The sequence below is a fragment of the Rhinoderma darwinii genome, unplaced genomic scaffold (assembly GCF_050947455.1).
Source record: "Rhinoderma darwinii isolate aRhiDar2 unplaced genomic scaffold, aRhiDar2.hap1 Scaffold_68, whole genome shotgun sequence".
Classification (NCBI taxonomy): domain Eukaryota; kingdom Metazoa; phylum Chordata; class Amphibia; order Anura; family Rhinodermatidae; genus Rhinoderma; species Rhinoderma darwinii.
The window spans coordinates 14,754-42,744 of NW_027464238.1; the positions used below are offsets into that span (position 1 = coordinate 14,754).

Consider the following 27,991-nt stretch of genomic DNA (forward strand, 5'->3'; position numbering starts at 1 on the left):
TAAGGAGCATGGATACATATCAGCATTAGATACACATGGGTAGAACTTATCATTGTCAAACCTTGTTCTTAAAGCTTAAAAAAATGGTTTAAATTTATTAAAGATCATATCCGACTACTACCATAACAATTGACAGACATCAGGGGCTCCTTCCAGGAGAGTAATCACTAACCAGAGCATTGCCGACGCTCTGGCCATGGATTCCTGGGTTTTTAAACTCCTAACATCACTGTCCATATAGTGAAAGTGACATCAAGGGCTTTCCCAAGTCAGGAGTTCCCAGCCAGTGAGTGCTTGTGATGCTCTGGCCGGGGACTCCAGAGTTTAAAGCCAAATATGGATATTTAAAGCCATATATGCACAGTAAAGTGAGAGGCTTTCTCTACAAGCGTAATTCCCGGCCACAGCGCTGCCAACGCTAAGACTTGGAATTCTCACATTACAAAGCCCCTAATGTCATTGTCTATGTACAGACAGTAACATCAAGGGATCCTCCAGGAGCAGAATCCATATATGGACAGTGACGTCAGGGGCTCCCTCCAGGAGTGGAATCCCCAGCCAGTGCAATGCCAGTGTTCTGGCCTAGGATTCTGGCATCTTAACGCTCCTAACGTCAGTGTCCATTTATGGACAGTCTTGTCAGGGGCTTCCCTAGGAGCAGAATCCCCAGTCAGAGCGTTGCTAACGTCAGGGGCTTTCCGAGCCTAGTGCTTAAAGTAACGCTGTGCCCGGGGAGTTCAGGTGATATATCCCACTCTATGCCTATACAGCCTTCCATTGAAGGTATACATAGAGACTTCTCCCGACGCATACCTCTGACGAAAAGAAAAAATTGAATGTGAACATACTCCAAGAAGTCCACAGCTCTGAATAAATATGGCGCAACTAGGGTTGTCAGTGCTCCACAAACTGACATCTACACCAGTTAGCATAGATGTCAGCTATAATATCCGCAGGTGTAAATTAAATATGTCATGCAGGAGATCTGCTCTCCCGCTGGTCCCGACTTACTAGCTGAAAAGACGCAAAAACAGCATAATGTCTCAAAAAGCTAAAATTTTTACTCAAAACGGGCATGCGCCAAAATTTCCCATTACATTACTTTACAATATCATGTATTATAAAGACATTTACTTTTGAGCTACTTTGACTAAAGCGTTAGCAAATGGAAAAAAAAAACCACCAAGGAAAAAAATGTAATTAAAAAACTACGGCCTCCTCCATTTCCCCTCTAGCCGTCCTTTCCATCTCCAAAATGGTGTGCTTTCTGCCATATTAGGTAGAAAAATTTATATTTGCTCACCATTTAGGCAAAGTAGCAATAGGGTATATTATGCAGCTTCTCAAACTCTACCTTGAAGAGCTGTGTGGTTTGTATTTTAATAGTAACTTTTTAATCTAAATGTACTTTTTACTCTGCCTGACTTGGTATTTATTTGTTCAGAGTTTCAAGCTCACATTGACTTGGTCCTCCCCTATAGGACCTCTCTATCTGTTGAACTAAGTATCATTACTAAAACTTATCTGAATCTGATTCTTAAACATCTAGTTACTACTTCTGATCATACAGTACAGTCAGCCAAGCATAGCAAGTTACCAAGTTCAATCACACAATATTAAAATGAGTAAGGAGCATGGATACATATCAGCATTAGATACACATGGGTAGAACTTATCATTGTCAAACCTTGTTCTTAAAGCTTAAAAAAATGGTTTAAATTTATTAAAGATCATATCCGACTACTACCATAACAATTGACAGACATCAGGGGCTCCTTCCAGGAGAGTAATCACTAACCAGAGCATTGCCGACGCTCTGGCCATGGATTCCTGGGTTTTTAAACTCCTAACATCACTGTCCATATAGTGAAAGTGACATCAAGGGCTTTCCCAAGTCAGGAGTTCCTGGCCAGTGAGTGCTTGCGATGCTCTGGCCGGGGACTCCAGAGTTTAAAGCCAAATATGGATATTTAAAGCCATATATGCACAGTAAAGTGAGAGGCTTTCTCTACAAGCGTAATTCCCGGCCACAGCGCTGCCAACGCTCCGACTTGGAATTCTCACATTACAAAGCCCCTAATGTCATTGTCTATGTACAGACAGTAACATCAAGGGATCCTCCAGGAGCAGAATCCATATATGGACAGTGACGTCAGGGGCTCCCTCCAGGAGTGGAATCCCCAGCCAGTGCAATGCCAGTGTTCTGGCCTAGGATTTTGGCATCTTAAAGCTCCTAACATCAGTGTCCATTTATGGACAGTGTTGTCAGGGGCTTCCCTAGGAGCAGAATCCCCAGTCAGAGCGTTGCTAACGTCAGGGGCTTTCCGAGCCTAGTGCTTAAAGTAACGCTGTGCCCGGGGAGTTCAGGTGATATATCCCACTCTATGCCTATACAGCCTTCCGTTGGAGGTATACGTAGAGACTTCTCCCAACGCATACCTCTGACGAAAAGAAAAAAATTGAATGTGAACATACTCCAAGAAGCCCACAGCTCTGAATAAATATGGCGCAACTTGTGTTGTCAGTGCTGCACAAACTGACATCTACACCAGTTAGCATAGATGTCAGCTATAATATCCGCAGGTGTAAATTAAATATGTCATGCAGGAGCTCTGCTCTCCCGCTGGTCCCGACTTACTAGTTGAAAAGACGCGAAAACAGCATAATGTCTCAAAAAGCTAAAATTTTTACTCAAAACGGGCATGCGCCAAAATTTCCCATTACATTACTTTACAATATCATGTATTATAAAGACATTTACTTTTGAGCTACTTTGACTAAATCGTTAGCAAATGGAAAAAAAAAAACACCAAGGAAAAAAATGTAATTAAAAAACTACGGCCTCCTCCATTTCCCCTCTAGCCGTCCTTTCCATCTCCAAAATGGTGTGTTTTCTGCCATTTTAGGTAGAAAAATTTCTATTTGCTCACCATTTATGCAAAGTAGCAGGCGGGTATATTATGCAGCTTCTCAAACTCTACCTTGAAGAGCTGTGTGGTTTGTATTTTAATAGTAACTTTTTAATCTAAATGTACTTTTTACTCTGCCTGACTTGGTATTTATTTGTTCAGAGTTTCAAGCTCACATTGACTTGGTCCTCCCCTATAGGACCTCTCTATCTGTTGAACTAAGTATCATTACTAAAACTTATCTGAATCTGATTCTTAAACATCTAGTTACTACTTCTGATCATACAGTACAGTCAGCCAAGCATAGCAAGTTACCAAGTTCAATCACACAATATTAAAATGAGTAAGGAGCATGGATACATATCAGCATTAGATACACATGGGTAGAACTTATCATTGTCAAACCTTGTTCTTAAAGCTTAAAAAAATGGTTTAAATTTATTAAAGATCATATCCGACTACTACCATAACAATTGACAGACATCAGGGGCTCCTTCCAGGAGAGTAATCACTAACCAGAGCATTGCCGACGCTCTGGCCATGGATTCCTGGGTTTTTAAACTCCTAACATCACTGTCCATATAGTGAAAGTGACATCAAGGGCTTTCCCAAGTCAGGAGTTCCCAGCCAGTGAGTGCTTGTGATGCTCTGGCCGGGGACTCCAGAGTTTAAAGCCAAATATGGATATTTAAAGCCATATATGCACAGTAAAGTGAGAGGCTTTCTCTACAAGCGTAATTCCCGGCCACAGCGCTGCCAACGCTAAGACTTGGAATTCTCACATTACAAAGCCCCTAATGTCATTGTCTATGTACAGACAGTAACATCAAGGGATCCTCCAGGAGCAGAATCCATATATGGACAGTGACGTCAGGGGCTCCCTCCAGGAGTGGAATCCCCAGCCAGTGCAATGCCAGTGTTCTGGCCTAGGATTCTGGCATCTTAACGCTCCTAACGTCAGTGTCCATTTATGGACAGTCTTGTCAGGGGCTTCCCTAGGAGCAGAATCCCCAGTCAGAGCGTTGCTAACGTCAGGGGCTTTCCGAGCCTAGTGCTTAAAGTAACGCTGTGCCCGGGGAGTTCAGGTGATATATCCCACTCTATGCCTATACAGCCTTCCATTGAAGGTATACATAGAGACTTCTCCCGACGCATACCTCTGACGAAAAGAAAAAATTGAATGTGAACATACTCCAAGAAGCCCACAGCTCTGAATAAATATGGCGCAACTAGGGTTGTCAGTGCTCCACAAACTGACATCTACACCAGTTAGCATAGATGTCAGCTATAATATCCGCAGGTGTAAATTAAATATGTCATGCAGGAGATCTGCTCTCCCGCTGGTCCCGACTTACTAGCTGAAAAGACGCGAAAACAGCATAAAGTCTCAAAAAGCTAAAATTTTTACTTAAAACGGGCGTGCGCCAAAATTTCCCATTACAATACTTTACAAAATCATGTATTATAAAAAAATTTACTTTTGAGCTACTTTGCCTAAATCGTTAGCAAATGAAATAAAAGACACCTAGGAAAAAAAATAATTAAAAAAACACCGGCCTCCTCAATTTCCCTTCTAGCTGTCTTTTATATCTCCAAAATAGGTGTGTTTTCTGCCAATTTAGGTAGAAAAAAAAAAGAAACAATTTGCTTATCATTTAAAGAGGCTCTGTCACCACATTATAAGTGCCGTATCTCCTACATAAGGAGATCGGCGCTTTAATGTAGGTTTATTTTAAAAAAACTATCTATTTTTACCACTTTATTAGCGATTTTAGATTTATGCTAATGAGTTGCTTAATGCCCGAGTGGGTGTATTTTTACTTTAGACCAAGTGGGCGTTATACAGGGGAGTGTATGACGCTGACCAATCAGCCTTATGCACTCATCTCCATTCATTTACTCAGCGCATAGGGATCCTGCTAGATCCTTATGTGCTGTCTTATACTAACACATTAACAATACTGAAGTGCTTAGACATTTAATAGACATTCCACGGGATGTCTATTCACAATCTCTGCACTTCGTTACTGTTTCTATGGTAGTTACAGCAGAGGAAGCGTGATCTCGTTGTATCACGCTTCCTCTGCTGTAACTACCACAGACAGAGTAACGAAGTGCAGAGATTGTGAATAGACATCCCGTGGAATGTCTATTCACTGTCTAAACACTTCAGTAGAACGGGTGTCGCCAAAAAAAATTATTATATATAAATTTGATTTTAGTGTTATTAAAATACATTTTATTTATTTGTGTGTTTGTGTTTTACTTTTTTATTTTTTCTAACTTTTACTTCACTATGGGGGCTGCCATTTTTTTTTTCATCCCTGTATGTGTCGATTAACGACACATACAGAGATGGAATACGGCACATACATCCCCATAGAGAATGCGAACGGGAGCCGTTCCATTAACTATGGTGTACGCCGTCTGTGTGGGAAAGGCGCATGCGCCGCTCCCACACAGTCTAAAAGGAAGGTCTTCGGCCGAGCGACATCCAGCGCAATTTTCATGTGGACCGGAAGCCGCGGCCGGACAGTAAGATGACTACTTCCGGTCGTGACTTCCGGACATGTGATTAGAAGCAAGTACTAGGAGCGGAGCGAGTGGACGGAGCGAAGTTAGCGGCAGCAGGAGCAGGTAAGTTGTGTTTGTGTATGTTTGTGTTTTACTGTGTGATTACCACTGTATGTAAGCCTACTACACTGTGCATTCGCTCAAAAAATGTCGGCACATAGTGTAGGAGGTTTGAACATTCAACCCCCTCCTTTCTCCTGGCACTAGCCAGGACAAGGGAGGGGGGATTCTGTGAGCTCACTAGAGCGTGTGTGTCTATACCAAATTTGCAGCATAAAGCAATGAGGTTGCTTTACCACATTGCAATGCTGCAATTTTGGGAATTGCTCCCTCTAGTGACCAGCACATGGAAATGTTATAAATTAGAATCTAATTTATAATATTTCCTGAGTTGTGAAAAAATAAAAAAAAATAAGACAATGTCTAATCATGTATATACTAACAAAAAAGTCATGTATATACAACTAAAAAAGTTTCAATACATTAAAGATAATATCCGACTAGCTTAATTCATTTACCCTACCTTAACAACTAACAATGTCACTTGTGAAAATTGACTTTTAAGTCCTAAAGCTGGTCACATGAATACAATGGGGGAATTTATTAAAGAGGCTCTGTCACCACATTATAAGTGGCCTATATTGTACATGATGTGATTGGCGCTGTAATGTAGATTACAGCAGTGTTTTTTAATTTAGAAATACGATCATTTTTGACAGTTATGACCTATTTTAGCTTTATGCTAATGAGTTTATTGATGACCAACTGGGCATGTTTTACTGTTTGACCAAGTGGGCATTGTAAAGAGGAGTGTATAACGCTGACCAATCAGTGTCATACACTTCTCCCCATTCATTTACACAGCACATAGCGATATAGCTATATCGCTATGTGCAGCCACATAAACACACTATAACATTACTGCAGTGTTCTGATAATGAATATACATTATCTCCAGCCAGGACACGATGTGTATTCAGAATCCTGACACTTCTCTGTAATTTACAGCATAGCAGGCGTTGTCTCGTGAGATTACGCTGTAAGCTGTCATTTACAGCGAGATCTCGCTGTGCTGTGCTGTAGTCTCACACAGACGCTACAGAAGTGGTCAGGATTCTGAATAGACATCACGTCCTGGCTGGAGGTAATATATATTCATTGTCAGGACACTGCAGTAACGTTAGTGCTTGTATATGTGGCTGCACATAATGATATAGCTATATCGCTAGTGCTGTGTAAATGAATGGGGAGAAGTGTATGACGCTGATTGGTCAGCGTCATACACTTCTCTTCACAACGCCCACTTAGTCAAAAAGTAAAACACGCCCAGGTGGTCATTAAGAAACTCATTAGAATAAAGCTAATATAGGTCATAACTCCGTCAAAAATGATTGTTTTTCTAAATAAAAACCACTGCTGTAATCTACATTACAGCGCCGATCACATTATGTACAAGATAGGCCACTTATAATGTGGTGACAGAGCCTCTTTAAGACTGTCATTTCATATGCCATTGTTAAACAGAAGCCTGCAGAAGTAAGTTGCGATAAATTTACTGTTAGTGACATTTTTACTACTTTTTTGTAGGGTTTTTATGACTGCCTCTGACAATCCTTCGGCTTTCAGTATCAGGCCCTCAGAAGTCGACTGCACTATTTATTCTGTCAAAACAACGACGGAACCTTGTCACAACGGTGACAAACGGAAACCATTAGCAACGTTTCCGTCACTATTGAGATCAATGGTGATGCAAACAGAAGCTAAGGTTTCCGCTTGCCTTTCCATTGAGGGGTTTCCCCAATGGAAACCCTCAAAGTAAAGACAACGCTGATGTGAACACAGCCTTAGAGGGCATCTCTACCCATAAAATGCTGTATTTGGTATTCTTCCATAGTCTACATTTTTCTTTTTGTCATGCATGTAGCCATATAACTACAATCAGGGGTGCACCAGGCTGTTAAGTAAGTTCTTCTGACCTATAGCAGCATTCATGGAAAGAAATCAACATTAGCTTATTGTATATTGAAAGCTGCTGCAGCGCTCAGGAGGAAGGACGTTACAGCCACTTGAGTGGCCATACAATAATTAGATATGAAAAGGGGGACATGGTTTTGAAAACTGCTGTAACTCTTGAAACATGTAAGAAACATGTAAAATGGCCTAGAGAAAGTCTGAATGTGACCCCCTGCCCTGGCATACAAAACTGGAATGGTCTTTACCTGTTTCCCTGCGGTGAACTTTCCTGCAGAGCCTGTGATTATGATGTGAAGATCTTGTAGCATGAAGAAAATGGTGGTCTTGTCTGAGAACTGAACAGGTCTGATGGGACGAAGACGGCTCTACACATAAGAGCTGCTGCATCAGGTGCTTGTCTGTAAAAAAGACACATCACAATGCCTTAGTATTCCATCAGCTGTGATGTCATCAACTGAAGGGAGAAGACTATGATGTCAACTGTAGGGAGAAGCCTGTGAGTGCTATAGATGAATATCCATGAAGAATTCATCATTTGCAGAGCACTGAAAGCAGATCATTATGCTTTATAAACAAATGTACATTTTGAGGCAACTCTGTTAGTAGAAAAAAAAAACACATCATATACCATTTTACACGTTGGCAATAGAATTCAGAATCACTACTGTAGGCTTATACTGGAACAATTGGGAACTTATTAAGGTTGCAGCATGCTTGGCCATTTTTATTTTTTTGCCTTCTAGCCATAATCTTTTTTTTTATTTTAAAGTTTACATTTCTATTTGAGGCCTTGTTTTATGTTTGCAGGACAAGGTGTAACTTTTTTATGCATCACGTTTACGCTAGAAGACGTTCACTTTTGATTAGCATTTTAGAGCTTTACATGTGTATTCTTTTTATAATATTTTTTGTGCTGCATTAACATAATAGCCCAGCGGATCTCTACCTATAATATGCTGCCCTTCAGGAGTATTCCCAGGAACAATCCTCACTTCCTCATGTCTCAAGTTAAAAGTGACACAAAGGCCTCGTTTACACGAGCGTGATATACGTGCGTGCGCCGCGCGTGCTTTTCACGCCTGTCGTACGCACCTATATTAGTCTATGCAGACAGTCTGTGAGTTTTGCTCAGTGTGAGTCCGCTGAAAAAAACTCACGACATGTCCTATCTTTGTGCGCTGTTCGCGCATCACGCACCCATTGAAGTCAATGGGTGCGTGAAAACCACGCATTCCGCACGGAAGCACTTCCGTGCGAACTGTGTGATTCGCGCAACAGCTGTCAAACTCTGAATGTAAATGTTAAGGATCTGCCAGGCACAGCTTCTGTATCCACGCCCATAGGTAATCAGTCTGCACCTGCTTCTATGTCTGTGAGACTGACTCCATCTTCCACCACTCAGGATGGCAGGCTTAGGAGTGGGAGAGCCTATCATAGCCTGGCCAGACGTAGCTAGCTCCAGCCCTCTGTCTATTTATACCTGCCTTTCCTGTTCCTCCTTGCTTGTGATTCTTCTCATTTGGTTTCTTGGCCCTGCTGCAGCTTCTTGCACCATTTGACCCTGCTTCATATGACCCCGGCTTACTGACTACTCTCCTGCTCTGCGTTTGGTACCTCGTACACTCCTGGTTTGACTCGGCTTGTTCACTACTTTTCTGCTCTGCATTTGGTACCTCGTACACTCCTGGTTTGACTCGGCTCGTTCACCACTCTTGTTGCTCTCGGTGTTGCCGTGGGCAACTGCCCCTTTTCCCTTGCTTCTGTGTACCCTTATCTGTTTGTCTGTCGTGCACATATTGAGCGTAGGGACTGTCGCCCAGTTGTACCCCGTCGCCTAGGGTGGGTCGTTGCAAGTAGGCAGGGACTGAGTGGCGGGTAGATTAGGGCTCACTTGTCTGTTTCCTTACCCCCGTCATTACAGTAAACAGAAAAGCACCACGTGCTTTTCTGTTTACAAACATCCAAATGGAGTGTCATAATGATGGCGGCTGCGAGAAAATCTCGCAGTCGCGCATCATACACTGATGACACACGGAGCTGTTAAGTGCCTTTTGCGCACGCAAAACACTGCATTTTTTGCGTGCGCAAAACGCACATGCTCGTGTAAATCAGGCCTAAGGGTGTGTTCACACGGCTTATTTTCAGCTGTTTTTCGGGCTGTAAACGCATTGAAAAATGGCTGAAAATACATGGCCTGAACACCTCCGAACATATGCCGATAAATGTCAATGGGAAAAACGGCGTTTCGTTCCCACAGGGCGTTTTTTACGCGTCGTTTCTAAAAACGGCACATAAAAAACGCCCTGTAAAAAAGAAGAGCATGTCACTTCTTGAGCCGTTTTGGAGCCATTTCTCATTGTCTCAAAGAAAAACAGCTACAAAAATGGCAGTAAAAAAACGCATCAAATAACGCTTTGCATAAAAAACACCTGAAAATCATAGGCTGTTTTCCCTTGAAAACAGCTACGTATTTTACAGCCGTTTTTTGTTAAGCATATGAGCATACCCTTAAAGGGAATTATTTTTAGTTAAACAATTAGTGTATAGGTGATTAAACATTGTTCTAATTTTTTTAATTTTTTTCACGAGTCAGGAAATATTATAAATTAGATTCTAATTTATAATATTTCCCAGCGCTGGTCACTAGATGGAGCAATTCCCAAAATTGCAGCATTGCATGTGGTAAAGCAACCACATTGCTTTATGCTGCAAAATTGGAGAAAACTCACTCGCTCTAGTGAGCTCTCAGAATCCCCCCCTCCCTTATCCTGGCTAGTGCCGGGAGAAACGAGGGGATTGAACGGTCAAACCTCCTACACTGTGTGTCGCCATTTTTTGAGCTAACACACAGTGTAGTAGGTTTACATACAGTAGTAAACACACAGTAAAACACGAACATACACAGACCTCACTTACCTGCTCCTGCCGCCGCCGCACCCTTCGGTCCATCCGCTCCGTCTGCTACCTCCGCTCCAAGTGCACAAGTCCGGAAGCCGCGACCGGAAGTAGTAATCTTACTGTCCGGCCGCGACTTCCGGTCCACAAGAAAATGGCGCCGGACGTCGCACAGTTCAATTTGAACTGTGTGGGAGCGGCGCATGCGCCGTTCCCACACAGACGGCGTACAGCATAGTGGATGGAACGGGCCCCGTTCGCATTCACTATGGGACTGTATGTGCCGTATTCCATGTCTGTATGTGTTGTTAATCGACACATACAGAGATGGAAAAAAAAAATGGCAGCCCCCATGGACAAGAAAAAGTGAAAAAATAAAAAAAAGTAAAACACAAACACACAAATAAATTAAAAAAAAATTAATAAAACACTAAAAGCAAATTGATCTAAAATTTTTTTTTTTCGTGACACTGTTCCTTTAACCTTAAAAACACACATTAAATGAAATAAATCCTTTTATAAAATTGTCCCCTATAGATAAACCTGCAAGACTTCCAGCAAGCTGCAGAAAAAAGCTGTTGTGATTTTGCAGAAAAGAGGGAGCCTTTTCCTACCAGCCTCCTCTATCTAAACATCTGCAGCGGAAATGCCACTTGTGAACGCCCTAAAAGTATGTTCACACTGAGTTTTTTGTAGGCAGAAAAATCTGCCTCAAAATTCCTTCAGGAGGCTGCACTCTCTTTGCTGCGTTTTTTTTTTTTTGCGAGTTTTTCAGCCGTGGGCAAAAAGCGCAGTGAAAAACATTTTCTCTGCCTCCCATTGATGTCAATGAAAGGTCAGAGATGGAAACGCCTGAAGAAAGAGCATGACGCTTTTTTTTCCTGCAAGCGTTTTCTTTTCCACTCGCAGGAAAAAAAGCCTTTAACTCCCTTTGAAATCAATGGTAGGCGATTTCTGCTGTATTTTGGCGCAGTTTCCAATGTGTTTTCCGCACCAAAAACAGGGCCCAAAAAAACTCAGTGTGAACTAGGCCTAAGGAAATGACGCAGCATTTACAGTAGCAGCACAGTGAGTGAGATTTGAACAAATCTTATGCAGACGCTACAGTAAAAATCTGCAGCAAAAACGTTCATAAATTGACCTGCAGTGCGGATTTTAAATCCGCAGCATGCCAATTTATGCTGCGGATCCATTGCTATTTTGTTGCTGGTTTTCCACATTGATTAAATTCAATGAGGAAAACCCGCAACAAAATAGCAACAAATCCGCAGCATAAATTGACATGCCATTGATAGGTCAATTTATGACATTTTTTGCTGCGGAAGTGAAACCTAGAACAAATAGCAAATGTTGCCACTTTTGTGGCGGAAACGCTGCGATTCTGCTTCAAAATTCACAAAAAAGCTAATGCTTAACTCCAGCCTTTGTCATAGTGACGCGTTTCTCTGTTCTGAGTGACACCTGGCCTCCTGGGATGACGTTTCAACCCATGTGACTGCTGCAGCCAATCACAAGCTGTGGCGGTCAATTGGGCTGCCGCATCATTCCAGGAGGCCAGGCTGCACTGAAACAGAAGAAGGCGTTGCTATGACAACAGCCAGGGGTAACTATCAGCTTCTTTTATTTTTTTTCAAGCAGTGTTTCTGCAGCGGAGATTCCGACTGAAAATCGGCACCATGTGCACTTTTTCAGGTGGAATTCCCTGAAGGTTCAAGGTTGGATATGCTGTGTAGCCTAAAGCTGGGTTCTCACTGTGCAGATTTTGCAAGTATTTTTTAACCCAAAACTAGGAACGGAACCTAAACAGAAGAAATATATAAGGGAAGGCCTTATAGGTCCGCTCTCCTTCATCCAATTCTGGCTTTGGCTTACAAAATGCTGACAAAATCTGCAGCAAATCTGCACTGTGGGAACCCAGTCTTAGGCCTTATTCACACGAACGTGTCCGTTTCACGAGCGCAAAAGTTCAGTGTGGCATCTGTATATGGTGCGTGGCTGCGTGATTTTCGCGCAGCCGGCATCATTATGACACTCTGTTTTTATGTTTACAAACATAAAAGCAGGAGGTGCTTTTCTGTTTTCATTCATTTCTTTTACTACTGTAGCGAGCATCACGTGCGGCACCGGGAAGTGCTTCCGTGTGCCGAGCGCGATTTGCACGGACCCATTGACTTCAATGGGTGCGTGCTGCGCGAAACACGGGCAAGTATAGGACATGTCGTGAGTTTTACGCAGGGACACACGCCGTGAAAATCACGACATGTCAGAACGGCCCCATTGACTTACATAAGTCTGTGCGACACGCGTGATTTCCACGCGCGTAGCACGGACGTAATACACGTTCGTGTGAATAAGGCCTAAGGGTGTGTCCGGATGTGGCAGTTTTTCTGCCGATTTGCAGCGTGGGTTCTGCATCGCAAATCCGCAGCAGCTTACAAGTACATCACAAGGGGATGGGGTTTTCAAAACCCCATCCACATGTAGCAGAAGACGACGACCGCAATAACAGCGGAGCATTCTGCTTATTTCAAATCTGCCGCGTGCTTATTCTGTTGAGGAGAAGCCACGGATTTTCACTGCGGATTTCAGCCTTTGCAATGCATAGGCTGAAACCTAGGTCAAATCTGCTGCTAAATCCGCAACTAAATCTGTATGTAACATATGTGTATTTCCCAAGAATTCGCATCAAAATCTGCGGGGAAATTGTCCGCTAAGTCCCCCTACGGAATACAGGTTGCCCAGGTTCCTGAAAGACAAATCTGCCTAGATATAGTCTAGATATGCCTAGATATAGCAATTTGGTAGCGACGAGGGGCATTTATTTAGGGGGATTAAGTATAAAGCAGATCTCTATTACAGTTTCATATGGTTTGTTACCCAGCTTTTCTGAAACCCTCAAAGGCAAATCTGCCTAAATATGACACAATTTGAGAGATAATGGTTTGTTACCCAGCTGTCCCAGTACCCTGAAAGGCTTTGCCTTATCTATGGCACAATTTGGTAGCGAGGAGGGGCATTTATTTAGGGGGATTTAGTATTTTACAGTTTCTATTACAACTTCACATGGTTTGTTACCCAGCTTTCCTGGGATCCTGAAAGACAAATCTGGCTAGCTAAGCTACAGTATGCAAAATGTATCACTGCATAAAAAGGCAAGTGTGTTAATCACAGCTTCACAGCGATTCTTGGCTCCTGATTAGCAAAACTGACTAGTAATGCTATGATATAGGGGATGTAGATTTATCAATGCAGGACTAGGCAGATCTGGCATTCTGCCGCCTGGGAAAGATTGGTAACAAACTCTGTGGGGCATTGATGGATGGCATATTGGTCATATAAAACACACACAATACTGCTGATGATACGTTGAGTGCAGTGGCGTAACTACCGCCGTAGCAGCAGTAGCGGCTGCTACGGGGCCCGCGGCATGAGGGGGCCCGTGTCGCCCGCCGGCACGGGCCCCCACCATGGCCGCAGGCTCCGCTAGCAGCCGCTATGGCTGCTACAGCGGGACGCCACTGAACAGTACGGCAGAGCAGGGAGGTATCTCCCCGCTCTGCCATTAAACAAAAGACATGTATCCCCTATCCACAGGATAGGGGATACATGTGTAATCGCTGGCAGCGATAAGGAGAACAGGGGATTGAAAGTCCCCTGACGTTCTCTATCACAAACCTCGGACTTCCGGGGTCTGTGTCGGCAGCTCCGGAGAAATGAATGGAGAGCCGGTCGCGCTTCTGCGCATGCGTGACCAGCGCTCCTTTCATTTTTAGTGAGCTGCCGACACAGACCCCGGAAGTCCGAGGTTAGTCATGGAGAACATCAGGGGACTTTCAGTCTCCTTTTCTCCTTATCGCTGCCAGCGATTACACATGTATTCCCTATCCTGTGGATAGGGGATACATGTCTTTTATTAGGACACACTGTAGGTCGCATTTTTTTGGGAGGGGGGGGGGCTGTATGGCGTTCCCTACAGGGGGACGACGCTGTATGGCGTTCCCTACAGGGGGGACGATGCTGTATGGCGTTCCCTACAGGGACGACGACGCTGTATGGCGTTCCCTACCGGGGGGACGACGCTGTATGGCGTTCCCTACAGGGGGGAGACGCTGTATGGCGTTCCCTACAGGGACGACGACGCTGTATGGCGTTCCCTACAAGGGGGGGGCTGCATGGTGTTCCCTATGGGGGGACGCTGTATGGCGTTCCCTACAGGGGGGATGACGCTGTATGGCGTTCCCTACAGGGGGGGCTGTATGGCCTTCCCTACAGGGGGGACGACGCTGTATGGCGTTCCCTACAGGGGGGGGGGGACGCTGTATGGCGTTCCCTACAGGGAGGGTGGCTGTATGGCGTTCCCTACAGGGGGGGCTGTATGGCGTTCCCTACAGTGGGGCTGTATGGCGTTCCCTACAGACCCCCCCTGTAGGGAACGCCATACAGACTCCCTGTAGGTAACGCCATACAGTCCCCCCTGTAGAGAACGCCAGACAGCCCCCTCTGTAGGGAACGCCATACAGACCCCCGTAGATAACGCCATACAGTCCCCCCTCTAGATAACGCCATACAGCCCCCTCTGTAGTTAGCGCCATACAGCCCCCCTGTAGATAGCGCCATACAGTCCCCCTGTAGATAGCGCCATACAGCCCGCCCCGGGTAGATAGCGCCATACAGCCCGCCCCTGTAGAGAGTGCCATACAGCCCCCCCTGTAAGGAACGCCATACAGTCCCCCCCTGTAGGGAACACCATACACCCCCCCCCCGTAGATAACGCCATACAGCCCCCCGTAGATAATGCCATACAGCCCCCTCTGTAGATAGCGCCATACAGCCCCATCTGTAGATATCTACAAAGGGGGCTGTATGGCGTTATCTACAGGGGGGCTGTATGGCGTTATCAAAAGGGGGGGTTTGTAAAAAAGGCACTATCTACAAGGGGGAGTTGTGTGACACCCAGGGGAGGGGGGGGGCCCCAGTCAAAAGTTTGCTATGGGGCCCAGTCTTTGCTAGTTACGCCCCTGGTTGAGTGTATCTAACAGATAGTATCAGGGAAATATGGCTTGTGGTCACCATTGCAGATCCACAGTGTTGCTGTTCTATGAGAGCTGAGTGACTAGTCGTTCTAGCTATATATATATATATATATATATATATATATATATATATATATATATACAGGCCATGCTCCAGGTTTATGTGGGCCCTTGGGCGACACAGACTTAGTAAGCCCCTTTGCGGGGGAACTCAAAGCGGCAGTAAAATGTCAGAAAACGTAATTTTTTTGTCCCCATGTAGACATTAGGCTCTGTTTATGCCCTCATATAGAATTTATGCCCTCAGTTTGTACCCCCATAAATTTAGTGCCCTCTGTAGATAGTGCCACACAGCCCCCCTCCCAGGTATTGCCAAACAGCCCTCTCCTCCCAGGTAGTGCCACACAACCCCCCCCTCCCTGGTAGTGCCACACAGCCCCCCTCCCAGGTAGTGCCACACAGCCCCCTCCCTGGTAGTGCCACACAGCCCCCATCCCAGGTAGTGCCACACAGCCCCCATCCCAGGTAGTGCCATGCAGCCCCCCCTCCCAGGTAGGGCCACAAAGCCCACTCTCCCAGGTAGTGCCACACAGCCCCCCTCCCTGTAGGTAGTGCCGTTGGGGTTCCCTCTAGGAGTAGAATACCCAGCCAGAGCATTGCCAACGCTCTGGCTGGGGATTCCACTTCAGGAGAAGCACCTGACATCACTGTACATATATGGACATTGTTGTCAGGGGCAACCCCAGAGCCATAGTCCCGGGCAGAGCACTATTAGCACTCTGCCTGAGACATTTGACAGGGCTCAGGAGTGAAAGAGTACCATGTAAAATTGAGGCCTAATTTGAAGATTTACAAAGTATTGGTTCACAATTGCAGGGCTCTGATGTGAAATAATAAAGGAAACCCCTGACAAGTGACCCCATTTTGGAAACTGCACACCTCAAGTCATTTATTAAGGGGTGTAGTGAGTATTTTCACCCTACAGGACTTTTCCATAAATGATTGCGCTGCGGATTGTTGCAGAGTAAAAATTTTCATTTTTCCCTAGATATGCTATTTCAGTGGCAAATATTGTTAAAAGTGTTGTCCCGGGTATGAAAATGCCTTATATGTGGAAGTAAACAGCTATTTAGGCACTGTCACGGCGCGGGGTGTGGACCCACTGAGCCAAATCGCGTAGTGGGATAGCAGCTGGCCAACTAGGTACAATACAATGTCTATAGTCCAGAAAGGGTACCTGAGGCAATGTAGACAGTAGCGGTGACACAACTTGACATTCACTGTAGATGGCACAGTAGATGCAGCGGAAGACACGACTTGACTCTCACTGTAGATGGCACAGAGGCACGGTAGCACAGGATACAGGGTACAGGCAGCAGGAACGGGTAATACTGGGAACTGGAAAAAACTAGGAGACCATGTGCAAGACAAACTTTAGATATACAACAACGTTCCGACAAGGATCAAGTGGGTAGGGCCCTTTTTATAGTCCAGCAGCATTCTGGGCTAATTACTGATTTTAAACAACTGGACGCGTACTGGGCCTTTAAGGCAGTACTCGTGCGGGCGCGCGCGCCCTGCAGGAAACAGTCTCAGAACCCGGAAGTTAGTGCCGACGTCTCCCTGGAGGGAGATGCCGCCGAGAACACAGACGTCCATGGCCTCGGCCGTCAGAGGGTAAGTTTGAACTAGGGTCCGCGGCCATAGACGTTGTAGGGTTCAGAGGGGAGGGAGCGCCATTTGTCTTTTGGAGAGTGGATTTGCTTGGTAGTCGTTTTGCTTGAGTATTGCTGGTATTTTTACGTTTACGTGAGGGTACATGTAAGCTGGGCAGAGTACATCAGGGACGTAGTCAGGTGGTATAATAATCTGGTTAAAAAACCCAGTAAAATAATCCATAGATGTGTGTTACGCTGTGAAGCAATCCTTTCTGCACAGGCCGGTGTCGCACTGATAAATAGTCCTTACATATTCCCTTTTGTTCCACACTCCGCACCTTTGCAGTTTGGGGAATTTTGATGGGAAAGTGTTGTCCTGGTATAATACGGGCACCCTCGCTTCCAGCAGATATGTTTGAGGCCCCTCCTTGCGGGACGAGCTATAGTTTTTATTTTTTACCATTTTGGGGTACATGCGACTTTTTGATCACTTTTTATCCTATTTTTTGGGAGGAAAGGTGACCAAGAAACTGCAATTCTGACATTGTTTTTTAGTTTTTTTTATACATCGTTCACCATGCGTTATAAATTACATGTTAACTTTATTCTGCGGGTCAGTCCGATTCCGGCGATAACTAATTTATGGCACTTTTTTATGTTTTACAACTTTTTGCACAATAAAATTACTTTTGTAAAAAGAATGTATTTTTTCTGTCGCCAAGTTGTGAAAACCATAACGTTTTCATTTTTTCGTCGACGGAGCTGTATGAGGGCTTGTTTTTTTCGAGACGAGCTATAGTTTATATAAGTACCATTGTTGGATACGTGCGACTTTTTGATCACTTTTTATTCCAATATTTGTAGGGCAAAGTGACCAAAAAAACGATATTCTGGTATCGTTTTTTTATGTTTTTTTTTTACACCATTCACCGCGTGGAATAAATAAAATAATATTTTTATAGTTTAGGCCATTAGGGTCTGTTCACACGGCCTATTTTCAGACATAATTCGGGCGTTTTACGCCTCGAATTACGCCTGAAAAGACGGCTCCATTACGCCTACAAACATCTGCCCATTTCTTTCAATGGGTTTTACGATGTTCTGTTCCCACGAAGTGTAATTTTACGCGTCGCTGTCAAAAGATGGCGCGTAAAAAGACGCCCACGTCAAAGAAGTGCATGTCACTTCTTGGGACGTTTTTGGAGCCGTTTTTCATTGACTCCATTGAAAAACAGCTCCAATAACGTCCGTAAAATACACCGCGAAAAACGCGAGTAGTTACAAAAAACTTCTGAAAATCAGGAGCTGTTTTCAGGCGAAAACAGTGCCGTAATTTCAGATGTATTTTGCTACTGCGTGTGAACATACCCTTAGGGACGCAGCGATACCAAATATGTATGTTTTTGTTTTTTTTTTCAATAATAATGGAAGTTTTCCGTGCTAGGCAGACCGGGAGGCCAGTATTAGGCCTCTGGTTGTCATTGCAGCCACCGGAACCCCTGCAATTTCATTGCTGGGATTCCGATGAGCTGCAAACAACTTAAATGCAGCGATAGTTTTTGACCGTTGCATTTAAGGGGTTAATAGCGGTGATCGAGCTAATTTCGGTCCCCACCATTACAGCGGGATGTCAGCTGTAATACACTGCTGACATCCGGCAATGATGGCGCCGACTCAGGATACGGCAAAATGCGGGAAGCAGTAGCTTTCCATGACGTATCCATACAGCAAATGTCGGGAAGGGGTTAAATAGAGAAATATTGGCATAATAAAGCTGTGGCCACTTCCACTTTACCACACAAGGTGTCTTTGGTTTTATTTAAGGTAAAATAATGGTGTAATAGGCCAATGGCAAGTTGGTTTTAAGTTGGTGAATGTCCTTGCAGTCTCACAGCAGAATGGTAGAGGCACAGATCCTATGTAATGTATCCACGGGATAACTGAATATGACTAAACATGGTGGCAGTCATGTGACCCTCCCCTCTACATACACACACATACATCATGTGGCACCTAGCATTAACATGACATACATGTGTTGGGACCACATAGAGGACACATCCATGGGCTAAGTGAATAGGACTAATGGTAGAATAATGATGACCAACCACATCACTGTTCGTGTATTTACTAAAATGGTCGCCTGTCTCTAGGTGATATTTAAAATGTCTGCCTGTCTCTAGGTAATGTTATCATGTTGTTAATAAAGTTAGCTGTTTTTAAAAAAAAAACCCATAGAGGAGACAGATAGTATTATGTAAGAGCTGCTTCTACACAGACCCTGACAGACATGATGAGAGGCTGCTGGAAGAGGGAATACTTATAAGGTCTCATGCACACGGCCGTAGCCATGTGCACGGTCCGTAATTACGGGCACGGATGGCCGCGGACTGTCACCCATGTTTGCGGGCCGTGCTGCCATTATAAAGTATAGGAGCACGGTCCGTAAATTCAAAAAATAGTCCTATATTTTGCGGTTCATTTCTACAGCCCATACACCTCCCTGTAAATATACGGGAAGGTGTCCGTGGGCCATAGAAATGAATGTGTCAGTATTTTTATCTGCAATTATGGATCCGTAATTGCGGATAAAAATGATGGTCGTGTGCATGAGGCCTGACTTCTGTTCCTCAGTAAAATGCTATTGACGGGTTAGATACCTGGACAGTGTTACCTGAATGCTGGGGGTCACATGGAGTGTGTGCGCGTGCGTGAATGTATCACATGACTCTCCCCGTATTTAGTCACTTCAGTTAGCCCGTGGATGCATTACTATGGACTATACTATTATTATTTATTTCTTTTTACAGTGGCAACTGCACTGATATGAGAAAGGCATGAGAGCAGAATGTCTAATACATGAATATTAGAGAACTGTATGATTTCCTATTCTATAAATAAATTAAACTGGACAACCCCTTTAATAAATTTGTTGCATCTTCGGCTGGCCGTGTCCCACAGGGTAAAATCCAGTTTGTGACGTAAATTGTAGTCAATCTTTTGCACCGTGGGTGGCCCCGCCCCTCCTGCCAAGCCACTCCCATTTTTTTTAACGTGGCAAGAGAGTTTCAAAACAACAAATAAATCGCAAATAATTCGGCAATAGGGCGTGCGCCATCATTTTGGACTTTTTAATGCCAGAAAACTGGGGTGATGCCCTTCATAAATTTCCCCCACGTTCTCACACAGTCTCCTCTGTGGAGCATCATAAAGTTGCAAAGTCTGAAGGTCAAAACTAAAATGGAAAGTAGTCCAATGTTTACATCACAAACATACACTTCATAAATGATTGTAATAAACAGATGATCTACTTTATTACATGTACATAGGATGTGGTTTTAGCACAAAGTGACTGCAAGACGTCCTCAAATACAGTAGTAACCACAGTGTATCCAAATCCAATGACAGCCGGTGTCTTCCACTACAGTGACAGCCACAGTGCACCCGATTACAGTGACAGCCACAGTGCCCCGATTACAGTAACAGCCACAGTGCACCCGATTACAGTGACAGCCACAGTGCCCCGAATACAGACAGCCAGTGTCCCCAAATACAGTAACAGCCAGTGTCCCCAAATACAGTGAAAGCCACAGAGCACCCGATTACAGACAGCCAGTGTCCCCAAATACAGTAACAGCCACAGTGTCCCCAAATACAGTAACAGCCACAGAGCACCCGATTACAGTGACAGCCACAGTGCCCCAAATACAGTGAAAGCCACAGTGTCCCCGATTACAGAGACAGCCAGTGTCTCCAAATATACTAACAGTCACAGTGCCCTAAATACAGTGAAAGCCACAGTGTCCCCGATTACAGAGACAGCTAGTGTCTCCAAATATACTAACAGTCACAGTGCCCTAAATACAGTGACAGCCACAGTGTCCCCGATTACAGAGACAGCCAGTGTCTTCCACTACAGTGACAGCCACAGTGCACCCGATTACAGACAGACAGTGTCCCCAAATACAGTAACAGCCACAGTGTCCCCAAATACAGTAGTAACCACAGTGTATACAAATCCGATGACAGCCAGTGTCTTCCACTACAGTGACAGCCACGGTGCCCCAGATTACAGTGACAGCCACAGTGCACCCGATTACAGTGACAGCCACAGTGCACCCGATTACAGTGACAGCCACAGTGCACCCGATTACAGACAGACAGTGTCCCCAAATACAGTAACAGCCACAGTGTCCTCAAATACAGTAACAGCCACAGTGTCCCCAAATACAGTGACAGCCACAGTGTCCCCAAATACAGTGACAGCCACAGCGCCCCCAGACACTGACAATCACAGTGCTCCAAATACAGTGACAGCCCCCCAGCATAATTTACCTTGTTTTATCGTGAATCCAATCTAAGCAAGAGGAAGCATCACTTGCAGAGCAGACTCTTTGTTGGAGATGCTGCCACCTGCTGGCTGTACTTGTTCTATGTCTTGATATAATACTATCTCACTGATAACCAAGGTTTTCGTTCCGTTAAATTGTAAATATGACTGCCTGATTTGAACGATTAAAATAAATTTATTAAGATATTCTTAAAAATGGGCCCTTAGAGCCAAAATAACAGGCTCAATCATTAGGTCAGCAGCAGAGACCCCACCAATGAGGCGAGCGATAATGACTACCCACAGACCAGTCTCTCCTATTATAATATATATGCTGAATCCTAATGATTGACTAGTAATAGCGCCGTACCACGCTACACCTTGCGCTATGTTGCGCTCGTCCGGCTCTTAAAGCCACGTACAATACTCTGGTCAGCAATAGGGTCAAAACCTCCAAGGTTTGGTAGCAAGCCCCCTATTACAAGATCACTGACCAGTATTCTTCTCAAAGTTAAATTGTTAGTTGTAATACTCTATCGTTAATCCTACGCGTTTCAGAACCACCGTTACTGGTGGAACCTCATCAGGGATTATTAGTGTTAAACGATAATTTTTGATTTCAATGCCGGAGCGCACGGTTGTGTGCATTAATGAACCTCCCGGCCCGTGCACGATCAAGATATAATGGTCGCACACGAGCCGGCGAGGTGCCGGTCTTTTAAGCGGCTAGGGCCCGCCCCCCATACTAACATGCCCCCGGCGTACCACCAATCCACATCCGACACGTCACTCAGGACCTGTCAGGATTGTGGCACGCCTCCCATTTTCGGCAGCCAATAGGGTATATGTAGGACGACTAGCGTCCCTAGTAACGCTGGAGATCCAAAAGCGGATCTAATACTTCAATGGGGAATATTAAACTGTGAGTGGATGCAATATCCTAAGCAGAGGACAATGCGCCGAACATCCGGCCCAAAACCCCACTACTACCAGATTGCAGAGTAAACACAGTGCACGGCATAAGATCGTCTGAATGACACCACAGTTGCGTCTCGTTGTTATGACGACCACCGGACGCATACATATCAATGGGTAGGTTACAAGCATGTAACACCACTCCTCAACGATATCGAGATGTTTAGACTTCCACAGACATCTAGTAACTGTGGATTGGATGTAGACCTTCACATCAATACCCAACGTCTTCTAGGGTGTACTAATTACTATATCAAGGTGGTACATAACCATAGTACGAAGTAATTAGACAGCTACCATGACTCACAAAACCATGTATCCTTATAGTGTTCTATCTCACCCTGGATTTAGATTAACCCCTTATCGTGTATACTAAAGGGGACATACTCAACCAGCTAAGGGTTCCTAGACGTTAACGTTTGTGGATGACAAAACGATGTCATAGAAAACAAGCATAAGAAATTTGTTCGTTCATACCCAGGGGAGCAATGGTGCGCAGTCGAAAAATCCACTGTGCTTCCTTTTGAAGGATAATTTTATTCATATTCCCTCCTCTCATAGTGGGTCTCACATATTCAACACCTTGGAATCTCAGAGAGGAACTATCCCCATTATGAAATTCCCATATGTGACGAGATATCGGGGTATCCTCCTTCCTTCTGCAATCCCCTATATGATCCCGTATCCTCCTCCTGAACTCTCTAATAGTTTTGCCAACATACTGTTTTCCGCATATACAGGTAATCATATAGACAATGCCCTTAGTCCGACAGTTGATATACGTTCTGTTCTCAAAAATCCTTCCCGTACTCATACTCTTGAAAGTCGTGCCACATTGAATAGAGGCACACGCCTTACACGATCCACATCTATACGTCCCTTTGAGGTTACTATTGAGCCACGTAGTGGAGGGGTCCTGTCTACCCATATGGCTATGTACCACATGATCCTTGACATCCTTGACATTCCTACCCCTCCTGAACGTAATCAAGGGAGAATGTCCCACCAAATCTCCAATATCTGGATCAGCCTCTAGAATCCCCCAATAACATTGGAGGATTTCTCTTACCTCCGAACTAGCTGAGTCAAATGTGCCAATGACTCTGATAATATTGTCATCACTTTGCTTTGGTCTGGGATTCAATAAATCATCACGGTTACATCCTAGGGCGTTCTGATAAGCCCCTCTTAGAATATGTCTCGGGTATCCTCTATTAATAAATCTGTTTTCCAGTTCACATGCTGATATTTTGAAATCAGATACAGTGGAACAGTTTCGTCGTGCCCTCAAGTATTGACCCTTTGGTATTCCCCGTTTTAAATTCATAGGGTGACAGCTCTCCCACCTAAGTAAGCTATTTGTGGCCGTTTCTTTACGAAACATGTTGGTATGAATATTTCTATGTCTTCTATATAAGGGTATGTTCACACGCACTAATTACGGACGTAATTCGGGCGTTTTTGCCCCGAATTACGTTCGAAAATAGCGCCTCGATAGCGCTGACAAACATCTGCCCATTGAAAGCAATGGGCAGACGTTTGTCTGTTCATACGGGGCGTAATTTACGCGCCGTTGTCAAATAACGGCGCGTAAATTGACGCCCGCGTCAAAGAAGTGACCTGTCACTTCTTTGGCCGTATTTGGAGCCGTTATTCATTGACTCCAATGAATAGCAGCGCCAATTACGTCCGTAATGGACGCGGCATTCAAGCGCCTGCACGTGCCGTTACGGCTGAAATTACGGGGATGTTTTCAGGCTGAAACATCCCCGTAATTTCAGCCGTTACGGACGCCCTCGTGTGAACATACCCTAACAAGTAAATCTTTCACAACTTGCCCAAAGACCACCTGCCGAACAAGTTTTCGGCAGGTTTATAAGATGAAAAACTGCCAGGCTGCAAAGAAAGCAGCCCAATTTGCCAAGTTGGCAACCCTGCTTAGGGCCCTAAATAAATGGCAGATCTGTGTAAAGTGTATTTTATTAGATATTCTGACCACATAGTGGAGCAAACATTAACCCCTTTCCGTCGTAAACAACTTTCAGATTTTAATTTTCGTTTTTTCCTCCCCACCTTCCGAAAGCCATAACTTTTTTTTTTGCGTCTATATTGTCCTATGAGGGCTTGATTTTTGCGGAACGAGTTGTAGTTTTTCGTAGCACCATTAAATGTAATGTACTAGGAAACGGGGAAAAAATTATTTGTGGGTTAGTAAATTTAAAAAACAGCGATTCCTCCATGGTTTTTTGCGCATCGTTTTTACGGAATTCACTGTGCAATTAAAACAACATGTTAACTTTATTCTGTGGGTCAATACGATTGCGGCGATACCAAATATATATCGTTTTTTCTATATTTTACTACTTTTAAAAACCTAAGTGTAAAAAATACAATGTATTTTGTATGGCCAAATTCCGAGAGCCATAACTTTTTTCTTTTTTCGTCGATTAAGTGGTATGAGGGCTTATTAAACACCTTATTAAACACCTGCATTAACCCTTACTTCACCACCTGCCCGGGGCCACTTCCTTACAGTGGGGCTCTGTGAGGAAAGGGGGCACGAAAGATGGTCACAGGCTCTGTAGGGTAGCGGGGTAGCACAGGGTGACAAGCAGGCACTGCCTACTCTTCAGCTTCTTCTGCTGGCTGGGCTGGCACTGCTGTACAGGGCTGGCTTCAGACTGGTGGCAGGCACTCAAGACTCCTTCCTCAATCAAAGCTCTACCTCCTCAAACATACAGAGACACCCTTGTCACTGAGGGAAAAGACAAAGTGGGAGGGGCTAGTATGAGTGGGGGCGGGCACTGGCTGTTGCTTGGAATCCGTATAGTTTCAACGTATAGGTCAACGGAACAGGGCTCTGCGATGCTATAGTGCCCGTTCCATTCACCTAAATGCAGCTATATGGGCCCTATAGTGTTAGGATATCGGTGGACACCTTTATGAGTTTTACACGTTAGCGGTTTCCTGGAGTTATAAAACTTGCACTAAGTTTCAGGCTGTAAATTTCATTCAGAAGTATTGCAATGTATTATATTAGCAATCAGCATATTGTATGTTAAAATCCCGCAGTAGGACTAAAATAAAAACGTAAAAAAAAAGTTTCATGAAGTTTATAGAAAAATGAAAAAAGAAACTAGTTTCCCTTACAAAATGCCTGACAGTACAAGATTGGTATCGTGGCATCTGTAGCGACCTGTACTATAAAAATACAACATTATTTATCCTGCACAGGGAATGACGGAAAAAACAATGTCAGAATTGCTATAATCTCGCCTCCCAAAACAGCAAAAACAACTCATCAAAAAACAATGGTGAAAAAAAGTTGAATTCTCAGAATGAAGTGTTTTTAAAAGTTTTTATTGTGCAAAACGAATAAAACACAAAATAACTGGATATGTTTGCTATCGCCATAATTGTGACGACCTCCAGAACAAAGTCATGTCATTTGTACTGCACATTGAATTCTATAAAAACAAGACTAAAAGTTGTTCAATACATTTATGTGCCCCAAAATGGTAAGATTAAAAAATACACCTCATCCCGCACCAAATAGGCCTTTATAAGGCTGTGTCGATGAAAAAACAAAAAACCATGGAAATGTGGAGATGAAAAGAATCATTATGTGCACCCCGACATGGTACCGGTACAACATACAAGGAATACACTTTCTAATAGGCGTCCTGCGGGCTTCTGCGCAGGTCAATTTAAATAGAGGGGGAAGAAAATATTTGGAAATCTGTCGTTAACGAGAATACATAAAAACATGGGATTTATTTTGTTATTGTCAAAGATCTGTTATCCATGTCATGTACAGATAAAGTACAAAGCTGCCTGTACCCGCTGCCGCCAAACAGCAGGAGATGTCGCGTAGCCAAGAACTGCTTAGTAAATCCGCAAATAACACCGCGTGGGTTTTGCCACCCGGCAGCCACCATTGTTCAGCTGCAGGGTGCATGGGCAGCCTAACTGTCAGTTAGTCACATGGCTGCTTAACATTAAAGCAACAACTGAACAGTTCAGCCCCATCTGTTGTGCTACACTGCATAGTGTGACTATATTGTGCTGTGTGTAGTGTGTTCAGAGTAGCGCTTACCGATAGATGTACAGGAGATCTGAGCACTCACAACCAGGTACACATGAAAGGAAATAATGTGCAGGACATTCTCCTCAGAGATCACCAGTCACTGGAAGAGTCGTTACAACTCAACTGATCATGGCAGTTGGCCAACGGTCTTACCAACCAGTCCAAATCATAACGGGGCGTACAGCCAATCACTGCCAGACATGTCTGTCACATGACCTCTTCACTGCAGACAATTGTCTTTCAGGAATTATCTTTAAAACTGGACAAATATCAATTTTTATCAATAATCTTTTTGGACAGTCGTTTCATCCAAATCAAACAAAGCAGATATTATAATGTGTAAGGAAGGGAAATCCCATCATGAAAATGTTCCCGGTGTATTCATTTTCAACAACTGTATGTGGCAGTTTTTATTCCCAGCTCTGACATCAGGGGCTTCTCCTGGGGTGGAATCCCCGGCCAGAGCGTCGGCTGTGAGAATAGCCCCATTTGGGGTGAATTGTTTTTACTGCTTCCGTGTGACGGCCATTATAAAGAACATCCTTCACATGGCCGGGGAACCCTGCTGTGTGAATAGGGACTAATAGATTGTCTGTCAGTTTTACAGTCAGTATTGCTGCGATCATAATAACAAAAATCTATACATATTTGGTATCGTCGCAATCGTACTGACCCATAGAATAAAGCTAACATGTTATTTACACCGCATAGTGAACTGCGTAAATTATAAACGTGAAAATCAATGTTGAAATTGCCGTTGTTTTTTTTTCCAGAGACACGCAGGACCCGCTGTCACTGAACCCGTCAGTCCCGCTGACCTGACGGATACAGGTTTCAGTGCTAGATACAGCTGCTCTGTATACAGGATACAAAGTAGCTGTGTATCAAAAACTTTAAAATATCTTTGAATAAAAATATAATTACAAAGTTGCACTAGTTGCACCGATACACGTTTTATCTATATAAATATATATATATATATATATATATATATATATATATACATACAAATATTCCCCAGGCACAACATTCGATAAAATATTTGGGGATTTAAGTGTGCCATACTTCAGACACGCTATACAAATTGAATTACCCCTCCTAATACAAAAAAATACAACAGGAATTGACCAGATGGCATAAGTTTTATCCTCATTGGGAAGAAATCATCTTTAACCCCTTCCCGATATTTCACGTATCCATATGTCATAGCCGGGTAGGGGAAGTATGGAACAGGCTCACGGAGTAAACCCGCTCCGTACGATGTGGGTGTCGGCTGTAGGTTACAGCCGACACCTCACAGTAACGACCGCGGCATTTAATTAGTTAGAAAGAGGGGGCGACCCCCTCTAGCAGCTCATCGCGCCCCCCGCAATGCAATCGCGGAGTGGCGATGGTTACTATGGCTGCCTGGGGGCCTAGCAAATGCCCCCAGGTCCACCATCTTTGTGCTCCTATTAAGAACTGCCTCTGGCATCATACACTCCTCTTTACAACGCCCACTTGGCCATATAGTAAAACACGCCCAGTTGTCCATTGAGAAACTCATTAGCATAAAG

At 44.1% G+C, this 27,991-nt stretch overlaps 1 long non-coding RNA gene across 1 annotated transcript; it reads right to left on the minus strand.

The window, feature by feature from the left end:
* Positions 1-4,477: 4,477 nt before the first annotated feature.
* Positions 4,478-16,775, minus strand: LOC142728499 (uncharacterized). Its single transcript, XR_012877621.1, has 3 exons — positions 16,623-16,775; positions 7,703-7,855; positions 4,478-4,519 (listed from the first exon to the last, which is right to left on the minus strand). It is a non-coding gene; the product is annotated as an uncharacterized LOC142728499 (long non-coding RNA).
* Between the last annotated feature and the right edge of the window lie 11,216 nt (positions 16,776-27,991).